Source organism: Equus przewalskii, chromosome 13 (assembly GCF_037783145.1).
Source record: "Equus przewalskii isolate Varuska chromosome 13, EquPr2, whole genome shotgun sequence".
In the NCBI taxonomy this organism is placed as follows: domain Eukaryota; kingdom Metazoa; phylum Chordata; class Mammalia; order Perissodactyla; family Equidae; genus Equus; species Equus przewalskii.
The window spans coordinates 62,996,194-63,016,505 of NC_091843.1; the positions used below are offsets into that span (position 1 = coordinate 62,996,194).

Genomic DNA, 20,312 nt, shown 5'->3' on the forward strand with positions numbered 1-20,312 from the left:
CTCCCATGGTCCCACTGAGACTAGCTCCCACCTTCAGGGCTGCATAGAGACTATGGGTGTTCAGGGAAGCTGGGAAATCACTTGTCTGCATGCACAGATCCACTACCACCTCTTCCTAGGTCACATTGGCTGTTGTAATTGGTGGGTCGGGCCTCTCCATAGGTCAGAGCCTGGGACACTCCCTGGGACTGCAGTGGCACTATGGCCTTTTCCACCAGGTGGGAGAGTGATCACACAGGGGCTCAGAGCTGCCATCACCTGTTCCCACAGTCAAGGTGAAGCAGGTTCCTATGCTTGAGGCTGCAGTGGTACTATGGGTGCTCAAGCTGGGAAAGCAGTTGCATGTGTGCATAGGAATGCTGGGGGCTGGAGAGTGTTCACTTATCTCCACCCCCTCCCTGGGGATAGTCCATCCTCCTTTAGTTGTGTAGCTGCATGAGTCTCTCAGACATCCTGTTGTGCTGTGTGGGTATCCTCCACCGATCAATGAATGTCCATTTAGTTGTAGTTCAAAGAGGAAGAGATAAAGGAACAGCTCACTCCACCATGTTGCTGATGTCACCCTTTCCAATCTCAATTCAATTTTCAAGGATGGTTTAACTGTGAAACTTTAGAAGCAATCCTATTAAAGTCATGAACAAGACAAGAATACTTGCCGAGACAACTTCTATTTACTTAACAATTTGATAATATACTGCAGGTCCTCCTGGGACCCGAACCCAGGTGTCCAAGCTCTCTGCCTATTTCCTGCAAGATCCCAGTCTGAAGAAATCCCTGGGCTTGCAACTTCTGGCCCTTCTAAGACATCAGAGGTTTAACCAACTCTCTGGTTCTCACACTGGCATTCCTGGGCCCCGCTTTCTACTTTTACATACTTAACAAAATTCTACAATGGACATTTGTTGATTTTTTAATTGCAAAATAGATTTTATTATTAAATATGTATATCCTTTGGCTCATTAATTTTACTTCTGGAATTGTATTATAGGAAATGATTACAAATAAAAAATTATTCTGCATAAACAAGTTCATAACTGAATAAGTATTAAAATAAAGGTTTTAACTAAACTCTAAACTTACTGACTATGTACAATATGGTTCATTCATCTGAAAGATATTTAAGTGGCTATCAAAATGATAATAATGTCTAACATTTTATTGAATGCTATTATTATATGCCAGGCACTGTTCTAAAATTTTAAATGTCTTATAATTTTTCATTATAAGAATAATTCTGTCAGACAGGCACTTTTATTTTTCTTCATTTTATAGATGAGAAAACTGAAGTATAGAAAAGTTAATTAACTTGCCCAATGAAAAGCTTTTAATGATATGCAAAACTACTCATGTTGTCTTAGGTCAAGTTCCCATAGATGGGATCTTGAATTTATGCAGGAAGAGGGGCCACCCATGAGATCAATACCAGAATGGAAGTAGAGGAAATAGGATTTGGCTGAGAGAAGATTTAAAATGTGATGCAGATGTGATGTGGTCACAATAAAGCTCTCAGCAGACCCTGAAGGGAGCTCTGGAGCTGGGGTGGCCCTTCAGAAGTGTCCTGAATCAAAGTAAGGTGGCTGGGCCTTTATACCCTTGCTGTGATCAGTCACTGATGGATGGGTGTGACAGTAGAGGAAGGGGTGTGATTTTGGACAGCCAGCTCTCTCTTGCTGAGGGCAGTTCTCTGAGACTGCTTCAGCTGAGCTCTGCCATCTTCCAACTCTCCTAGCATTTGAGGAAACTAGTGCCCCAACCTGAAGGGGCGAGCTAGGTGGTGTACACAGCACCTATTGCACGTACAATAATAAATCATCATAAATCCATGTAGGGTAAAAATACAAATATTTATACATATTTATATTTTTTACCCTATATGGATGTACTATGTATACACACACACACACACACACACACACATATACATGTAATATATACTTAGAATAAAAAGGAAATATGCTTTCATGGTAGGAAATAATTTTTTTTCTAATTTAAATGACCTCTTTTATAAGTGCAAATGCTTCATTTTAAAAATAAATGGTTACTCTCAAAACTTCCTTCAGCCAAGTGAACTGAAAAAATTCCAAGTATGTAAGATTTTTCTAATGCATGTATTAGAGTATATAAAACAAAGCGATATGAATGAAAAGAAACCCAGGGTTTAAAAAGACTATTAATTCCATATTTGAATAAGAAGGATAACAACAGTCATATGTCAGGAACTTAAAATATGTGTACTTAGAAAGTTTCATATAATAAAATATAACTTTCTTATTACTGTTGGGAAGTTCTGTAATTAGAATAACCCTTTTCAGCCAAAAACTTCAAAGACAAAATCCATAGGTAATATGAAGTATTTGACCATATGTAATTTATTTCTTGAGTTATGCTAGCAGACTTTTAAAATTTCAGCTTTTCATTTCTTCATTCTTACATTCTCTTTTCCATAGAAAAGTGGAGAGAGTCAAGAAAAGAAAAGAAATAAAAGGAACCTGGAGTCAGGAGGATAAAATCATCTAGATTGATGACAGGAATGGCTGCTTCTGGGTGTGTCAACAGCACAATTTAGCATGGCTTCTGGGCAGCTTTCAATATTCCTGACCAGCACCAAGGTGCCAATTGCCAGCTGCCTCTGGTTATTGCAGAGATCATTTCCACAAATATAAACTGGTCTTTTATAATTTTCTCATCTGTTCTCTGAGCTCTCTCTTGTGTGTTCTGCTTTTAGGGGACCCAATATCAAGTTGACGCCGTCACTTCAAGCACTCTTTTCCTGTATTCTTTTTGGCGTTCTTAAACCCAATGCTTCCTCCTAAAACAATTTATTTTCTCCATATCATTGCTCTGCTGAGCACCCTTGATTGGGAATCCAGGAAATTAGAGTAGGGCTTATTGATCTGACCCATCAGGATAATGCTTAAGCAGTAGCTTGAAGGGACATGTATGGTGGGAACAGGAATGCCTCAAAAGTCACATTCCTGGGTGGGAATTTATTACATTTTGCAGCTATCCAGCATATAATTGTTTATGGGGTTTTTATGTTTATGAATTTCTCCACTTTAGGAGTTTTGAAGGGGCATGTCGTAGAGCTTATAGGAGCTAAACATACTATAGCACAGACATTTGACCTGAGCTCTGTCAAGTAGTCTCATCTATGCCAGACTTGTACTCAGGAGTTAGTGTCACAAGGAAAAAGAGCCTGAGAGCTGGTTTTCTCTTATTGGTGGTGACAATAGTGGTGTAGGCTGCGTGGAGCTCCAGGGGCAGAGTGGCATCAGGGTGGTGGTAGAAGTAGCTGCTGTAGTCATTAGCGCTCCGCCTTCGGGACATACATTAGGATCACGCTTGCTGGCTTTCTTGTTGTTGGATAGGTGACTAGTCTTGACTAATGAGTTGTGAGCAGAAATGATAGTATCGTTTCTGGCTCAGCATGTTTAATAGCTACCATGAGACCCTCTGGACCTCTTTCCCTCACCACAGTGAACAGTAAAATTCCAGATATTGGCTTCTATCAGCCTGGGTCCCAGAGTGGGACAATGCAGAGCAGAGTGGACTGTGACCTGTGATGGGCAAGTAGTATGAGTGGGAAATAGTCTTTGCTGTTTTAAGGGACAACACAACCTCGTGCATCGTGACTGGCGTAGTAGCCACCAGAACTCCATTCCTGGTGTAAAAGTGGCAGCAGAGCCGATTAGTGTTGGTTTTTAAGTTTTTAAGCACGGTTTTGGGTTGCTTCCAGAAAACAGTCTTTAGTCTGGTTCTTCATCTTTTTCAACATTTCTGTGAACTACCTGGCATCCTTTGTAGACTCCTTTTTGTCTCAAATAGCCCGAGCCAGCACAGCTCTGTCCAACCCAACTCCCAAATAGCTTGATTTCCTTCAGGATCCTGCTATGAATTTCTCTCCCATAAATCTGTATAAAATCTTTGGAAGCTATCAATTTTTAAAATCTAAACCTCCTCTTGAGTGTAACAAACTTCAAAAATTTGGTAAATGTATAAAAAATGTGTAGACTATTTTTCCTTAAATTTGTCATTTTCAAGCTCCAAGGGTTTATCTTAATTCTTGTATAATAACATCTGATGAATAAATATGTGTCCACCCCTGTTTTCCTTAATCATGCTCTTAACCTCAGAAATATCCTCCTATTCTTTGCTGTCCAGATTGAACCACCCTGATCTCATTAAAATTACCATTTTGGATGGCTCCCAGAGGGTTCCAGGATGGTGTCGGCCACTAAAAATCAAATCCATCCACTGTCATCCCCACCCTTGCCCCTGACTGCCAGCTAGGAGTGTGCCATCTGTGGGGGATCACACAGCACACCTTCTCACTGTGCCATGCAGTCTCATCTCTAAGCGAAGTCTGCACTGGATAACCTCTCGAGTCCCTTCAAACTCTAAACTTCTAGGATATCTTTCTTTCCTAAGTAACAACTGCTAGTGTAGAGCCCATCTTACTGCAAATATAGTTTTGTGGCCTTTTGTTTTCTCACTTTGCCTTTGTCCATTCTGAAGTGCAGGCTTGCTTTCTCAATGGGGCAGAGTTCCTCATTCTTGGTTCTACTACATTTGGGGCCAGATAATTCTTTGTTGCAGGGAGCGGGGCTGGCTGGTGCATGCTAGGATGTGAAACAGCACCTGTGACCTCCACTTACTACATGCCAGTACATCCCCCAAGTCGTGATGACCAAAATTGTCTATAGACATTGCTAAATATCTCCTGGGGAGCAAAATTACCAAAAAGAAGGAAATCAGCGTGTCAGAGTATCTCCATTTGCATGGTATCTCCATTTTACTGTCCAAAAGAGCTGTTTCATTTTTAAACTTGAGAATTTCACTCTGCAATGCCTCTTCTAGATAATTCATAGAGATAGTAATGTTAATTCCAAGTAACAGGAAATAGCAACATAATCCCTCATTGCAGTTGCCACTAAACTTTTATCATTGTAGGGGTGTAGTCATGGGCTACACACAAACATTTACAGTTTTAAAAACTGGAGTATCATGTCACTTTGTCTCCATTTCAAACATTAACAGTAGAGTCTCTATAGAATTTTAGCACTATCGAACTACTTTAAATCTCAAATAACAAGGGTGAGGTAATTCTACTTTTTTCATTCTTCCAAAAAAAATACAATATTCCACCCAAGAGGTTTAAAATGTTTCCAAGTGTCTTCTCTGTAGAGAGGAAGAAGAACTAAGCTTTTATTATTCTGTATATTTAGTGATCACAGCACTGTTGGTGATAAAATCTCTGTTGTCAGAAGAACTTATTTATTACTTTTCCCTGTTCTTATTCTTGCATCCTTTAGCCTGGAGGTCACTAGTATTCAGAGTGAAATAGCTAGCAGGGGCCCAGAGTGACAGCTGACAGATTTGTCTGGGTGGTAGTTCATGTGCACATGTGTATGCATCCATGTGTGTGTGTATATTTCCCCATACATCTAGTCATCCAGTGTTTTTTTTTTTTTTTTTTTTTGGTGCAGGAGACAGATGTCCACCCTGATAATCTTTACTGATAACCCCATGACTAGAAATTGACTTGCTACCTATGATAAAGTGAAAACGAGGCTGAGTCAGATAAAGAGGAAATGAAATAGAGTCTGTAGAGAAGAAAATGAGCATGAAGTCAATAGGTGAGAGAGAAGGCTGCTGCACAGTGACTCAGGATTACTTGATCAATGCAGGGGGAAATAGCTGGCCACCCAGTTGTTTAGTGCTCTATCTACCAATCAGTCAGAGAGCTGTCTGTGAAATGATTAGCTATTTCAGTGTTGAGTGGGTAATGCCATAGTGAGAAAAGCGGGACACGTGAATGAACGAAACCAACTGAGGTCACAAGCCAGTTGTGTGGATAAATGCTACTCAGAAGAAAAACAGTGTGAAATTATGATTTTAACATTTTTTGGCACAGCACTACCCCTCAGTATTACATACCTTTCGCATTACTTTTAGAATAAACAATAAATTGAAGGGAGAGCAAAGGCAAAAGACAAAAGAGGCAAGGCTTCCTTAAAAGTACAAGTCTGGGTTTAAAAATTAATGAGAAGACCGATGTCGGAAGAAACAGGGAGCTTGCATAGGATGCTTACTCTGAAGTAGAGAGACCCTTGTGATTCCTTTGAGGCCTGCCTATCACTAACAGTCGCCCCTTTGAGTCTTCGTAGCATCTCTTCACTATCATCTTTTGAAAGTGGTATTTGCTTTTTTTCAAGTCCGGCTCAGGAATATGTTTTAACTACATTTATTTTTTTGCTCTGTCAAACTTAAAAAGAGCTGCTTTGTTTTGGTTTCTCATGAGTTTTGAAATATTTTCGTCATATGCCTGAAGATATGTTTTACACAGCAGGTGTTAAGGATCCAATAAGGTCTGTTGGACAAATGATTCATAAATATGTGTTCGCATGCTGTACAATAGTTGAATAGAACCACACAGATGGAGCCACCCTATTCTATTGAGGAAGTGGTATGTGTTTTTGTAAAAACTGTGATACACATGGTTTTTAGCCAAGGAGCCAGACTCTGAGAAAGTTTTTGGAATAATTTACTTATGTTGTACTGATTTGTTCAGTGGGAGTGTGATGTAAATATACCCTTATTACATATTACGGAAAGGGCTGGAAGGTCTTAATAAAAGAAATTTGAGACATCTCAGGGAAACTATGAGGAGAATATAGATAAAATGAATGCTACCAATGAAAAAGATGTTATCTGGTATTTTTAAAGTGATGGAGATTAAGAAGTAAGCTTGAGTACTTTGGTGAAGGATGTGTTTTAAATCAAATAGAGGGTGTACAAATGTCACATTGAGAGCAGGAGACATAACTGTTTTCTGAAGGTCTGGGAGATGGGGCTACCTAAGGCCTTTCTCGATCCTGTTTTAGCTAAAAATTAGCTAAATGACTACTTAAACTGCTCCTGGAATGACAGGGTTTTAATAATATCCATGCATTGCACCTCATGAAACAGCTTTCTATTTCTGATGGTATATTTAGAAAAGATGAAAGACCTTGTCCTCATTTATGTGAAAACACTTTTTTGTTTGTCCTCGCATTTCCCAGGGTATCTCATCATCGTATAGCCATTCACGATGAGAGGAGATTAGTGAAGAGACCCATAGAGCCTGATTTTGAGAAGTACTTTCAATTCTAGGAGGAGCAGTTCAGATTTTATTCTACACAGAGAGGGGACTCATCAAGCAAAGGAATGACAGGACTATAGTTGGGCTTTGAGAAGATGATGCCAGCAGAACTAAGAAGATGGAATTCGAGGAGAGAGAAAGAGCACAGTAAGATTATATAGTGCCATTCTTCCTCAGTCAGCGAGCAGTACACATGAATTCACTGAATGACTGACAAATGCAGGCCATAGGTGCCCTCAGGCTGTTCAGTGCATTGCTCAGGACTCCCTTGCTCATTCCATATCCACTCAACCCAAATTTATTTATTTTTTATTTATTTTTGTGAGGAAGATTCTCCCTAAGCTAACATTCATTGCCAATCCCCCTCCTTTTTTGCCTGAGGAAGATTGTCCCTGAGCCAACATATGTGCCAGTCCTCCTCCACTTTGTATGTGTGATGCCTCCACAGCGTGGTTTGACGAGCGGTGAGTAGGTCTGCACCCAGGATCTGAACCTGCGAATCCTGGCCCACTGAAGTGGAGCATGAAGACCTCTAACCATTCAGCCATGGGGCCAGCCCCCCAGTCAACTCAAATTTGAATTCTTAGGTCCTGCCTTGGGCCTTTGGATTGTCTGTATTCCAATTTCTAGGTCTTTGGGTCATTCCTTCCCCTAAAAGACTTTGAACTTTCCCTCTCCTGGAAGGCTATCCACCAGGCAGAACGCCCTGCCAGTCACTTGGATTGTTCTTCAGCCTCAAACCCCCACGTGGTGAATAGGATTTGGACGATTATAATGATCTCTATATTCTGGCTGAGAGGTAATGAAGGTTACAGCGGGGAGTTAATGACTAAGGGGGATTTCAGAGTCAGAGCAACAGCATTTAGTGACTAATTTAGTATGAGGAGAAGCATAAGTAGAAGGAAAACCTGTGATTGTGGCCCTGAAGAATCTAGAGGATGGTGGGGGCCTTAACTGAGATAAGGCACAAGAGCGACAGGATTTTTTAGAAGTGAGTGAAATATTTGGCACATTAAATTTGAGGGACCTGGGACATATATTTGTGGAGTCGTGAGACCAACTCTCACGGGAGGCTACATTTAGATACCTAGATATACAACTGATTTTTAGAGATGAAAGCTGAAACATTTGGAAAGGTGATATTTTCCATAATAAAGAGTCGACCAGGAAGACAGAAGGCCAAGGATGGATACTTGAGTTTTATCCACCCTTTATTGATTATCAGAGGGACGGAAATCAGCAAAAATATTCAAGCATTCAGAGGCACAAGGAGAGGCAGGAGTACTGTGAATCCTTATTCTTCTTATTAAAAAGGGTATAAAATAATCTGCTATTGAGGGAGCCAAGAAAGAAATACATTGGCATGGCATTTTCCCGAATAACTTATTGTTTGATGCCTTTTCTTGGTTAATTGTGCTTCTTCTTGGTTGTGTTCTGCTAGCTTGGAAGTAAAGGCCAATAAAGGTATAAGCACAGTTCCCACCGAGCACAGGTGAAGGCAAGCCTTTGATTAGTGACTGTAACTCTAGCTTAAGTGTTTGTCACTATTTTTGACTTGCTTGCTGGATTCATAATTTACATGAAAATGGCTAATAGGTGTGCAGCTGCTGGGTTCCTCAGCTGGCCACTTGGTGTTTTTGGAAGCTTCATTTCAGTAAATTCTGGAAATGCTTATTCCAGCTTCCTCACTTGTGACTTCCTACTTCAGCTGCCTGTATAATTACTTGCTTGGGACCATGCTGCTCTTTATGGTTCAAATGGTCCAAATTAGTAGATTCATATTTTGACTGGTATTGGTGGGGTTTTAATTAATAGTGATATATTTCTGTTCAGTAGGTCTTCATGTGAAAGTGATGAAATTTCTTAGGAAGTTGTTCACATGCTCTTATCTTCTGAACATGAAGGAAATATGTACGCATAGGTGTGTGTGAGGGGGGGAGGAGGGAGACAATGGGGGAATAGAGAGAGGGAGTGAGGAAAGAGTGAGAGCAGAGAGTACTCTGATGGGTTTTCAATTCAGTCCCTTTGGGATTATAGACGAATTGATCAACCACCTGAGTGTTTCAATGACATTTTAGTCAGATTTTTCCTTATTTCTTCATGCTTAGTTATATGCATTGCTTCTGGCCTGAAAAAGTTAATACTATTTCCAGAGGGTCTGATTCAAAAAACTGATGAATTTCAGATCTTATGGGAATTAGACTCAATAGGAGATAGACCCTTACCCCTTTAATATTTTTTCTTTATATGTGAGAATAAGGAAACAGGGTTTGTTACTATAACAACAAAATATTTGCATATCACCAAAGGATCACTCCCATTCTTCAAAAGAGCAGCTCCAGATTTCCATGACATGTACAATTGTTGAACTAGAGTTGGTACGAATAACACTTTAAGGACTAAAAGATTTAATGTAGATGAAAATTATGCAGCCATAAAACTATGTATCAGTCAAAGGTCTTTCTGTGTGTGATTAATAATCATGCTAAATGAACATCACTAATATTTTAGAATTGAAAATAACATAAATAATCTCAACATATATAATGAAAGCAAATGTCATATTCATGTCTTATTAATTATAATATTGGTCCTATGTAGTGTGGGATGTGGCGTAAGAGAAAAAGAATCAAGGATGAAAAATACAATATTCTCCTGAGCAACTGGAAGAATGACATCTCCACTTAATGAAATGGGGAAATATGGGGGAGAACAGGTTGAAGTAAGAAAAACCAGTCATCAAAATTAGTGTTGGACATTTTAATTTTGTAATGGTTGTTAAATGGAAACATGAAGTTTAGCTCTGCGTAGGCCTGGATAGTTGTCTTATTTATTGCAGAATTTCCATTACCTTGACCCAGTCTTTCTTAAGTAAATTACTAAACAGGGTTCAGGGTAGAGGACCAGCTGGAGAAATAAATTTTGCCAGTGTCAGCATATAGATTATTTTTAAATTCGAGAGTCTGGATGAGATTACTAAGAGTGAGACCATAACTAGAGAACAGAAGTCAAAGGTCTGAGTACTGGCGTGTGCTGAATCCTAGAAAATGAGGAGAATCTTTATCTCTGTCTCTATCTCTATCTCTATCTCTACATCTGTATGTACATCTATATTCATATCCATGTTCCTATCCGTATCTCTATATGTACATCTATATCTACATCCACATCAATATCTATATATATTTCCATTTCTATATTTTTATACACATTGATTCACATACAAACATATATATCACAATGTATGGAAAAGGGATTGTACTATACTCAAACTTTGGCTGTTTGGGTTTTCAATTTAGTAATATTCCTTGGAGATCTTTCCATGTCATCATATCCAGCTCCACCTCATTCTCTTCTAGTAGCTGCATAGTGTTGTATTGTTTCAAAACTCAATAGTTTGAGTAAACAGTTGCCCACAGACTGACATTGAGTTCCTTTCTATTTAGATTATTTGCTATTGCTAATAGCGTTCCAGGGAATATCCTTGTCCCTACATCAATGCACACTTATAGGTGTATATCTGTAGGATGCACCTCAATAGATACATTTATGGTTAAAAATATATGCATTTTTAAGTCAGATGAACATTGTCAAAATGCTTTGCCAAAAGGTGGCCTTCTCACTAATAGTATGTAAGATTTTTTACAAAGTTATTCATAAGTTGAGTGATTATTATGTCAGCTGATTTATTTGTATAAACTCAAAATAGTGACTGACACAGGTCACTGAGAATAAAGTTTTGATTGGTGCTGGTAGGGAATGGAGTTATTCCATAGTCACAAAGCCCTGGAACACCTGTGGGGTTATGGATTTTGGTTCCATAAATGCCCAAACCAGGGCAGAATTTTACTATTGATGTGGTCAACTTAGCATTCTACAATTTTTGATTGCAATAAATATAAACCAAACTTTTATGTAAGCATTTAGAATTTAATTGCATAATGTACTTGTGATAATTGATTAGCTATTTAGAAAAAAGTAAATTTATATATTCACACTTTATCACCTAAAATAATACCTTCAAGTGAATTGGAGTGTTAAACATTAAAAGTCAAATCATAAAAAGACTGACCATCCACCACCATCATCGCCACCACAGCAGTAGTAGCAACAAAAACAACCAATCTAGGAATGAATGCTTAACTACAAACTTAAGAGTAAAGGACTTTCAAATCTACAAAAGGCAGAAAAAACTGAGAAATTTTGGTAAAAATGAATTTTTTTGCATAAAACAATCAAATTAAAAGACCCACTATTTTAGAAAAGCTTATGAGAAAATGTAAAAAGTAAAGGTTAATACTGGTTATAACAAATATCAAATCCAGTCAAATATATTAATATGTAAAAAATTATATTACAGACATGCATCACTTAACAATGGGGATACATTCTGAGAAATGCACCATTGGGTGATTTCATTGTGCAAACATCACAGAGTGCACTTACACAAACCTAGATGGTATAGTCTACCACACACCTAGGCTATCCAAGATAGCCCATTGCTCCTAGGCTACAAACCTGTACAGCATGTTACTGTACTGAATACTGTAGGAAACTATAAGACAATGGTAAGCATTTGTGTGTCTAAACATTTAGATGTTTAAATGTCCCATTTAGGCTGGGACATTACTGTACACTACTGTAGACTCTATAAACATTGTACACTTAGTCTACACTAAATTTACAAAAAAATGTTTTTCTCTTTTCAGGAATAAATTAATCTTAGCTTATTTATTTTATAAACTTTAATTTTTTAAAACTTTTTGACTCTTTTGTAATAACACTTAGCTTAAAACACAAACACATTGTATATCTGTACAAAAATATTTTCTTTCTTTATATCCTTGTTCTATAAGGGTTTTTGTAATCTTTTAAAACTTAAAAATTCTTTTTTAACTTTTTTGTTAAAAACTAAGACACAAACACACATTAGCCTACACCTACACATGGTTAGATCATCAATATCACTATTTTCCACCTTCACATCTTGTCCCACTGGAAGGTCTTCAGGGGAAATAACACGCGTAGAGCTGTCATTTCTTATGATAACAATTCCTTCTTCTAGAATACCTCCTGAAGTACCTGCCTGGGGCTCTTCTTGAGGAGGTGTCACTCTTTTCAGAAATATATCCATGCTGGTTTGCTTGATTTATTTCTTTTTTTCATCATAGATTTGCTTGCAAGCAGTTAATGCACCATGAACATTCCTCTCTATTAACGAAAACCTTTCAATGTTGGGGTCCATGTTTTCAAAGTTTTAAGGAGCTTGTTGAGGTCTGCAAAAGGTTCTGCTAAACCCTTCACTGTGAATTTTCTTGAGGATTCTTCTTTTTCTTCTCCTGCAGTTTCCTTTTTTCTTGCTTCTTCCTTAGGTATGCGTTCCTGTGCCAGTTTCAACATCTCATTTGTCAACTCCTCAGGAACCACCTCTAGGAGCTCCTCAACGTCATCCTCCTCCACACCCAGGTTAAAGTTGTTTGCCATCTCAGCCACAGCCTTGGTGATTTTTGCAACCTCCTCATTTCTGGAAAATCCTTTGAAGTCATGGATGAATCTTTTGAGTGTTTTCTTCCAGATGCCATTCCTACAGTCCTTGGTGACAGACATCACATCAAGCCCAAGCAAGGTTCTTGATGCAGTCATAGAAGTTGTGATCTTTTCAGAATTTCATCAGTGTCTTCCTCAGTTGCAACAATAGCCTGGGCAAAAGTGCTCCTCGGGCAGTGGGCCTTAAAAGCTGCTATAACTCCTTCATCCAGTGGTTTGATCAAAGAAGTGGTGTTTGAAGGGAGAAACACCACTTTGACATTGGGACGACGATCACCAATAAAAAAAGGGTGTCTAGGAGCACTAACAACAATTAGCAAAATCTTGAAAGGTATGTTCTTCTCCAAACAATTCTTCTCCATTTGGCTGGCATAGCAATTCAGGAGGGCATCTTGGAAGAGGAGCTGGGTCATCCATGATTTCTCATCGCTCCCGTAGTACACTGGCAGTGGTGCTTATTGATATGCTTGAAGGCCCTGGGGTTCTCTCCGTGCCAGATCACAAAGAGTTTCAATTTGTAGCCAGCAACACTGCCCCCAGGCAACACTGTTATCCTGTCCTTAAAAGCCTTGAAACCTGGCATTGACTTGGCCTCTTTATGGATGAAATTCCTTGCAGGTATCCATTTCCAGAATAAGGAGGTTTCATCTAGATTGAATATTTGTGCTGACATGTAATTTTTCTCCACAATCAACTTATCTAGTTTCCAAAAATTCTTCAGCTGCCTTCATATCAGTACTTGTGGACTCACCACTCGCTTTCACATTATGTAATGCATAATTATTCTTGAATAGTTTAAAACACCCAGAGTTAGCAGTAAATTCAACATCATAGTCGGGTCCAGCCTTTCTTTTCAACATCAGAAACAAACTTTTTGCTTTGGCCATGACTGTCACGGTGCTGAGAGGGATACGCTTTTCTGTCTGGTCTTCAATCCAGGTCATTAGAAGTTTCTCCATGTCTGATATAGGTCGTTCTCAAATTTTTGTCAGTCTTGTTGCCTTCAATGAAGCAGATCCTTTAATAGCTTCCATCACTTTATTCTTGTTCTTCAAGATCATAGCTATGGTGGAAGGGCACATGCCTGCCTGGAAGCAATAACCATCACTTTTGTAGTCCTTAATCACTTTTAATTTTGTTTCCAGGTCAGTCACTTGACGTGGCCTCTTACTGGCAACATTAGCAGTGGATTTTGTATGCTTAAGGGCCATATTAAACAAAACAACATAAAATAAAAATCAAGCACAAGAGAAAATGAGGTAATCAAGAGATGTGGTAAACATGAGACATATGAGGCTGTTGCTAGCCTAACATGGCATACTGTTTTACAGTAAACTTTTTTTTATAAGTAGAAAGAGTACACTCTAAAATAACAATGAAAAGTATAGTATAGTAAATACATAAACCAGCAATGCTGTTACTTACTATCCTTGTCAAGTATTAGGTACTGTACATAATTATATGTGTTATACTTTTATACAACTGGCAGCACAGTAGGTTTGTTTATACCAGCATCATCATAAACACATAAGTAATGAGTTGCACTACAATGTTAGGATGGCTACGATGTCACTAGGCAATAAGAATTTTTCGGTTCCATCATATCTTATGGGACCACTGTTGTATATGCGGTCCATCATTGACTGGACCATCATAATGTGGCATGTGACTGTATGAAACTAAACAAACCAACATTAAGACTTAAGAAAATTGGCAAAGCATGAAAAACCATGTTAAAGAGAAATTAGATCCATAAACACATATCTGGACTAATAGTGCTCAATTTCACTAGAAATCAAATAAACACAAATTAAAATGATATACTACATTTAATCTATCAGTTATAAAAACACTTAAAAAGATAGAAAATCACGTGGCTGGCAAGACTGATGTGAAATGGCCATATTTATAAATAGCTGGTGGCAATTTTAGAAAGCAATATAGTGATAAAGACCACACTTAAAGATGTTATCTTTTGATCCACGTATAAATTATTTTCTCTCTCCTGAGAAACTAATGTATATATGAACTAAAACCTTAATCATTAAAATTATTAATAGCAGCAGTATTTATGAAAGCAATAACTTTTATTCTACCTAAATATTCAATGATAAGGAAATAGATACCTATGAATATACCTATGTGATGAATTATTGTGCAGAATTTAGCATTGCTTAAGAAGGGTAAGTAATAATTAAGGACATGATTAGTATATAATAAGTGAAAAAATACAAAATCAAAGGAAGGTTAAGCTTTGGAGAGAAATACTCACTGATAGATTAAAAAAAGGAAATATATCAAAATATTTATAGTGGCTGTGTTTGGCTGGTGGGTTTCCTGGTAATTATTTTTTAAATACTTGAAATTCTCTCTAGTTAGAATGTACAATTTTGTGTTGAAACAAATTTTTACAACTGTAATTTCATGAAATGAAAAATATTTTTGTTCTGTATTATAAAAATTCACTCTGACTCTTCTTTTTCAACTTCAGAGAAATAACTTTTAACCTCCAGATTCTGAGGCTTTCCCTTAAATTCCATGTGATAGGAATCCAAGCCTTACTTGAGTGAAGAATTATATACCTGAAAGAAGCAGTCTCTGAGTCACTAATTTTGCCTCCTAAAGGATTTTCAGTTTCCCAGTCTTCAAAGCACTCCCCTCCATCCTATTTGAGAATGACAAATTCTGTATTGTGCAAGTGCCGACATTAGCAACAGACGGTGTCTCTCCCCCAACCACTTGAACCTGTGTAAGTGTATCCATTTTAAAGTTCCTGAGAGTGTAAATCATGCTGAGTGCTTTGAATTGGCAGAGAATGTATCACCGTGGCTGGCAGACCAAGCGCTGCCAAGTACTGTGCCCCAGTGAAGGGAACAGAGAAAGGAAATGGAGACATTAGATAAGTTGCCCATGGTAGGGTAGTTGAAAAGGAAATATACTCAAAATTCCCCCTAAGTGATCGCAATGTCCTTTAAAATTTGCAAATTACCAGATACATTCAAGTGTTTAAACTTGTTTTATCTTATGACCACTGAGTTAGCAGAATTAAAACTCAGGAACATGAACGACCGTGTGACTGACAGCAACGTTTCCCTTGAGGGTAACTCAAAGTAGGAGTAGATGTGCGTTCTGAAGATGAGGACTTTCCAATATACCTTTTCTTCACCCAGGTCCCTGAAGATCAAAGTCTTAGCATTTTTCAATAGACTGTGTCAGACCTGAATTTTAAGTATAGTGATTAATCAATTAACTAAAAGTAATTGTGCATATATGTATACAGGACACAAATACACATATTTGAACACATACGTATTTTATGTGAGGCATGTTACACACTCCTTCTAGTCAGTTTAAAGATTATGTTTAGCTTGTTAAATAGTGGAATGTGGTAGGTTATTTCCTGATCCATCATCAAATCTCTCAATTATTATCTAGTTAAACTAATTAGGAAAAACAGTATTTACTCATTTAGAAAATACAAAGCCAGCCTTTAATCTTCAAAGGAGTTTGCTGTGTTAATTTATTCTTATATTCAGGTGCGTGTTTGTTATTTTTATACTAACCTCTGAAATGTTTCCTCCACATCTCATTGTGAAGAATAAAAGACTATTTAATGCATTAACAAAGTAATATTTCTCACACAGGTGGTCTAACTTTTGACACTGATTCTTCAAGGCAACAGTGGAAGTCTCACAAAAGGCACTGGTTTGCCATCCTCTGGAATATTGAGGAGCTTATAAATGTATTTCCCTGGAGACCTCATCAGGTTATGCATTTTTGAGGAGACACCTAGCACTACCAGCAAGTCAGAGGCAGTCTCCAGCACTGCAGCTCTTCCATCTGGCCTGAGTTTTGCTGCCTCTATTTGTACATCTTCACATGAGGAGCACTCTAGGAACCAAAAACTGTTCTCTCCTTCATTATGCATGTGGCATTCGATGCAATTTACCACCTAACAGATGTCATAGCTAAGTACCCAGGATCACGTCATGATTCACTCATCTTAAGACAATCTGCTTCAGAAATGCATGGCTTTTTATAAATTGGGAGAATTTGGCTTTTGAGTAATTCTCTAAATGCTGTATGTTTATAACTTCATTTTTTTTTTCTTAAAATACAATTACAGTTTCAGATTGTTTCCAGGTTAGCTCCCTCTTTTGGGTTCCACTTTGAATATCTCTGCCACTGGAAAAATAATGAAAAGCATCAAATTTTTTTACCACAATGCTTATTGAAGTAACTCTGGAGATTATCCTCAAATTGAGGTTTTGATGTCTAGGCAAATCTGGTGAAACATTATTTCTCTGCCCTTGTAAAGCAGGCAAAAAATTCCTGCCGGGTGGTATTTTACATAATATTGTCATTAAACATGGTCTATCTTTAGCGGAAGAAGCAGACGGTAATAAGTCAAATAGGGATGAAGAATGATCTGAATCGGAGGAGATACACTTGCAAATGAGAAACCGAAATTATTATTAAAGGTAGTAATATGACATCCAGATTAATAGAGTAAAAGGTTGAAAGAAATGTTTAACTATTGGGAGTAATTATCGAAGGCTTTTTCGTAAAAGAATATGTTACATCGTCTCCTATTTTGGGAGGCTGACTTTTTTATGCTGGAATAAAGAACCCGTAGATTCTTCGCCGCAGCTGTTTCGGTCTTGATTAATCTAAGTACTGGAACCATAAAAAGAAAAGTAGCTTAATTAAAAAATGTTAGAGCAGAATAGAATACATTTACAATAATTTCCCTTCCCTTTTTGGCTAAATGTGAGAAAAAAACATCATCTTTTCTTTTAAAGGGAGCAAATCAATATCGGTGCCTTTGCAATTACCCTCGAGGCACAGCGTTACACAGGCGGGTGCACAAACAAAGGAATCCTAGGTTAAAAACCATATCCCTCAGCATTAAAAAAAATAAGAGAACTATTTAAGTCTTGCTACGTTTATTTCTGTTCTCTTCCCCCAAACAAACACCATCATTGCAACTTCCAACCTTAATCCCATAAAACTGGTTCTCCCAAATGTATAGACTGTTCTTTATTACTGAATTCTGTTTTTAATCTCCCTGCAAAGGGATTCAGATTGATTTCTTTATTACCTTGAGGTGACTATGTCTCATTCGGTTGATGCCTAGATTGTTTATAAAATGAATTTATCCTGTTAATATTTACACAGCTCTTGAGAAGTATGAGGTAAAGCCCCAGCAGGAAAGTTTCCCAGTCGGGACTTCTGTGTTTTCCTCTCCTGTGAATATAAAAATTGATTTCCTATGTGCATTTGTAGGAGCCCTATGGGAGATAGTTTTCTTACAATTGTGCTGTCAATTGCTTTCAGTAAGTATCTGTAACGATAGGCTATATGGGAGAGAATACATAGTTTCAACTAGAACGGGTGAAATTTAAAATTTTGATTGTATGTTGGTAAAAGTTTCCTTTTCGATAAGTTTAAGAATATATCTGAAATTTTTCAATAGTCGCAGCAGGAAAAGCAACACTCTTAGGCAGAGAGTTTTGTAGAGTTAGTCATAAAGATCTATGATTCTAATAGCATTGTCTTACCTTCCCCGGCAATTATCTCCATTTCTTTAGCATATAACCCACCTAGTTCCATGGCAGTTGCTTTGCATCACGGCCAAGACAGATTACAACCCAGACATAATTTATTTTTCAGTGAGAATTTCCCACAAAAAATTGAATTATTTATTATCTTCAATTCTGCCGTGTTTGGTTTAATTTTAAAGGAGTTTTTACTACTCCATGTGAAAATAATAAAGCATTTTTAATAATGCCCAATAATACTGTATACAGAATAAGACCAAGCACCACCCACTGCTTAGCTCCCTGGAGTCCATATTAAAAGCTACGCAAAACATACCACACAAAATTAAGGGAAGGAATGGGACCCAACTGGACTGAACAATAGGAGACTATTTTATTTCTCTGGCTTAAGTACATGATGGGGATATAAAGTTATCCATACTCCTTATATAAAATTGAAAATAATACTTTGCTTTGCAGATCCTTCAGGAATTGATAGAAGAAACAATTTGGTTAAAGCATTTTCTAATTCGTGTTCTTCTGGCTAAATGCAGATCTATAAACTGAATACGTTTGAAAGAGAAATTCCTTTTTATTGTTTTTAGAAACATGAAGGAAACCTCAATCTTTTTTCATCTGGGACCAGTTTATAGATTCTCTGTTTCTTCTATGTAGAAAATATGCCTGTTATCCTGTTGGCTCCTTTGGAAGAAGGAGCTTATTGGTGTGAACAAAAGTACCTAAGAGGACTCAGTTGTCAAGTTGTCCTGAGTTGCCCTTGAATTATTGAAAAAGTGAGAGACCTGATTTCAGGAACCTAGACAGTAAGCTGTCTTTTAAGGGCATATCTTGTTCAAAACGGGCAACAAAGAGTAGCTGCACTGGAGGTACCGCTGAGGGAGAAGAATCTATAACCCCCGCCAAGTTATATCTAGCAAAAGACTTGGCTAGGGAGAAGCAATACATATGAGGTTTATTCAATCCACCCTTTCCGTTAGATTGGGAGGTCTCTAGTCTCAAATTCACATTCCTTCAGAGGACAGGCAAGTAACGTAAGAAAGTGAAGGAGAGCGGGTGAGGCTTGCATGTTTGGGATTAAAATTTGAGTTTCTAAGGAAAACAAACAGGAAATGAACACATTTGTTTTGGTATGAATGCACATGCCAGACACATACACAACTATCTGGCTCTATTGATCGCCCCCAAATGTAGCAAATCCCAGCTGGTTCGCTTACTAGCTGTTGTGACAGAGCAAGTTCCTTAAACTCTCTGTGCTTCAGTTTCCTTGTCTGGAAAATGGGAATTATAACAGTACCTACCTCACAGGATTACTATGAGGAATAAACAAGTCGATACACTTAAAGTGCTTCAAACACTACCTGGCATATACCAAGGGCCATACAAGTATTTACTGTTAAGCATGTTTGTTCTGTGCTTCTTTCTCAATTTTTTCTCTGTCCTTATACACACACAACACACATATACACACATACTTACAAATCTACTCATTCATAAAAGTATTTTTAAAATTGGATTTGGAGGGGGCCTGGCCCAGTGGTGTAGTGGTTAAGTTTGCACGCTCTGCTTCTGTGACCTGGGGTTTGGATCCTGGGCATGGACCCACACACAGCTCATCAAGCCATGCTGTGGTGATGTCCCATATATAAAGCAGAAGACTGGCACAGATGTTGGCTCAGGGACAATCTTCCTCAAGCAAAAAGAGGAAGATTGGCAACAAGTGCTAGTTCAGGGTCAATCGTCCTCACCAAAATAAATAAATAAATAAATAAATAAATAAATAAATAAATAAATAAATAAAATGTGGATATGGAGGATAATAGAGAAGCTCCAAACACTGGATAATTTATATTTGCCCCTCAAGAACCCCTCTTTACCCTCCATCACCCTTTTCTGTCTTTTCTGTGTCCCAGGAGGCTGACCTCTACAAATGGCTCACATGCCTTCTGGCTTACAGTCAAGTTTGCTTAAAGGGAGTCACCCACTGCAGATCAGGGAGAGTAAAGAGAATGAGGTCAAGGTGTTTATTTCCCTGCCTCCTCCTTGTTGGAATGTTGCTGGTTGGC

At 37.9% G+C, this 20,312-nt stretch overlaps 1 long non-coding RNA gene across 2 annotated transcripts in view; it reads left to right on the plus strand.

Annotated features, from left to right (window-relative positions):
* LOC103540076 (uncharacterized) overlaps nucleotides 1-17,337 on the plus strand; it is a 177,292-nt gene extending 159,955 nt beyond the window's left edge. For both annotated transcript variants that reach the window (XR_542190.2, XR_011525234.1), the window contains exons 2-3: nucleotides 12,514-13,019; nucleotides 16,333-17,337. This is a non-coding gene — a long non-coding RNA (uncharacterized lncRNA). The remainder of the gene's footprint in view (nucleotides 1-12,513; nucleotides 13,020-16,332) is intronic.
* The last annotated feature ends 2,975 nt before the right edge of the window (nucleotides 17,338-20,312 follow it).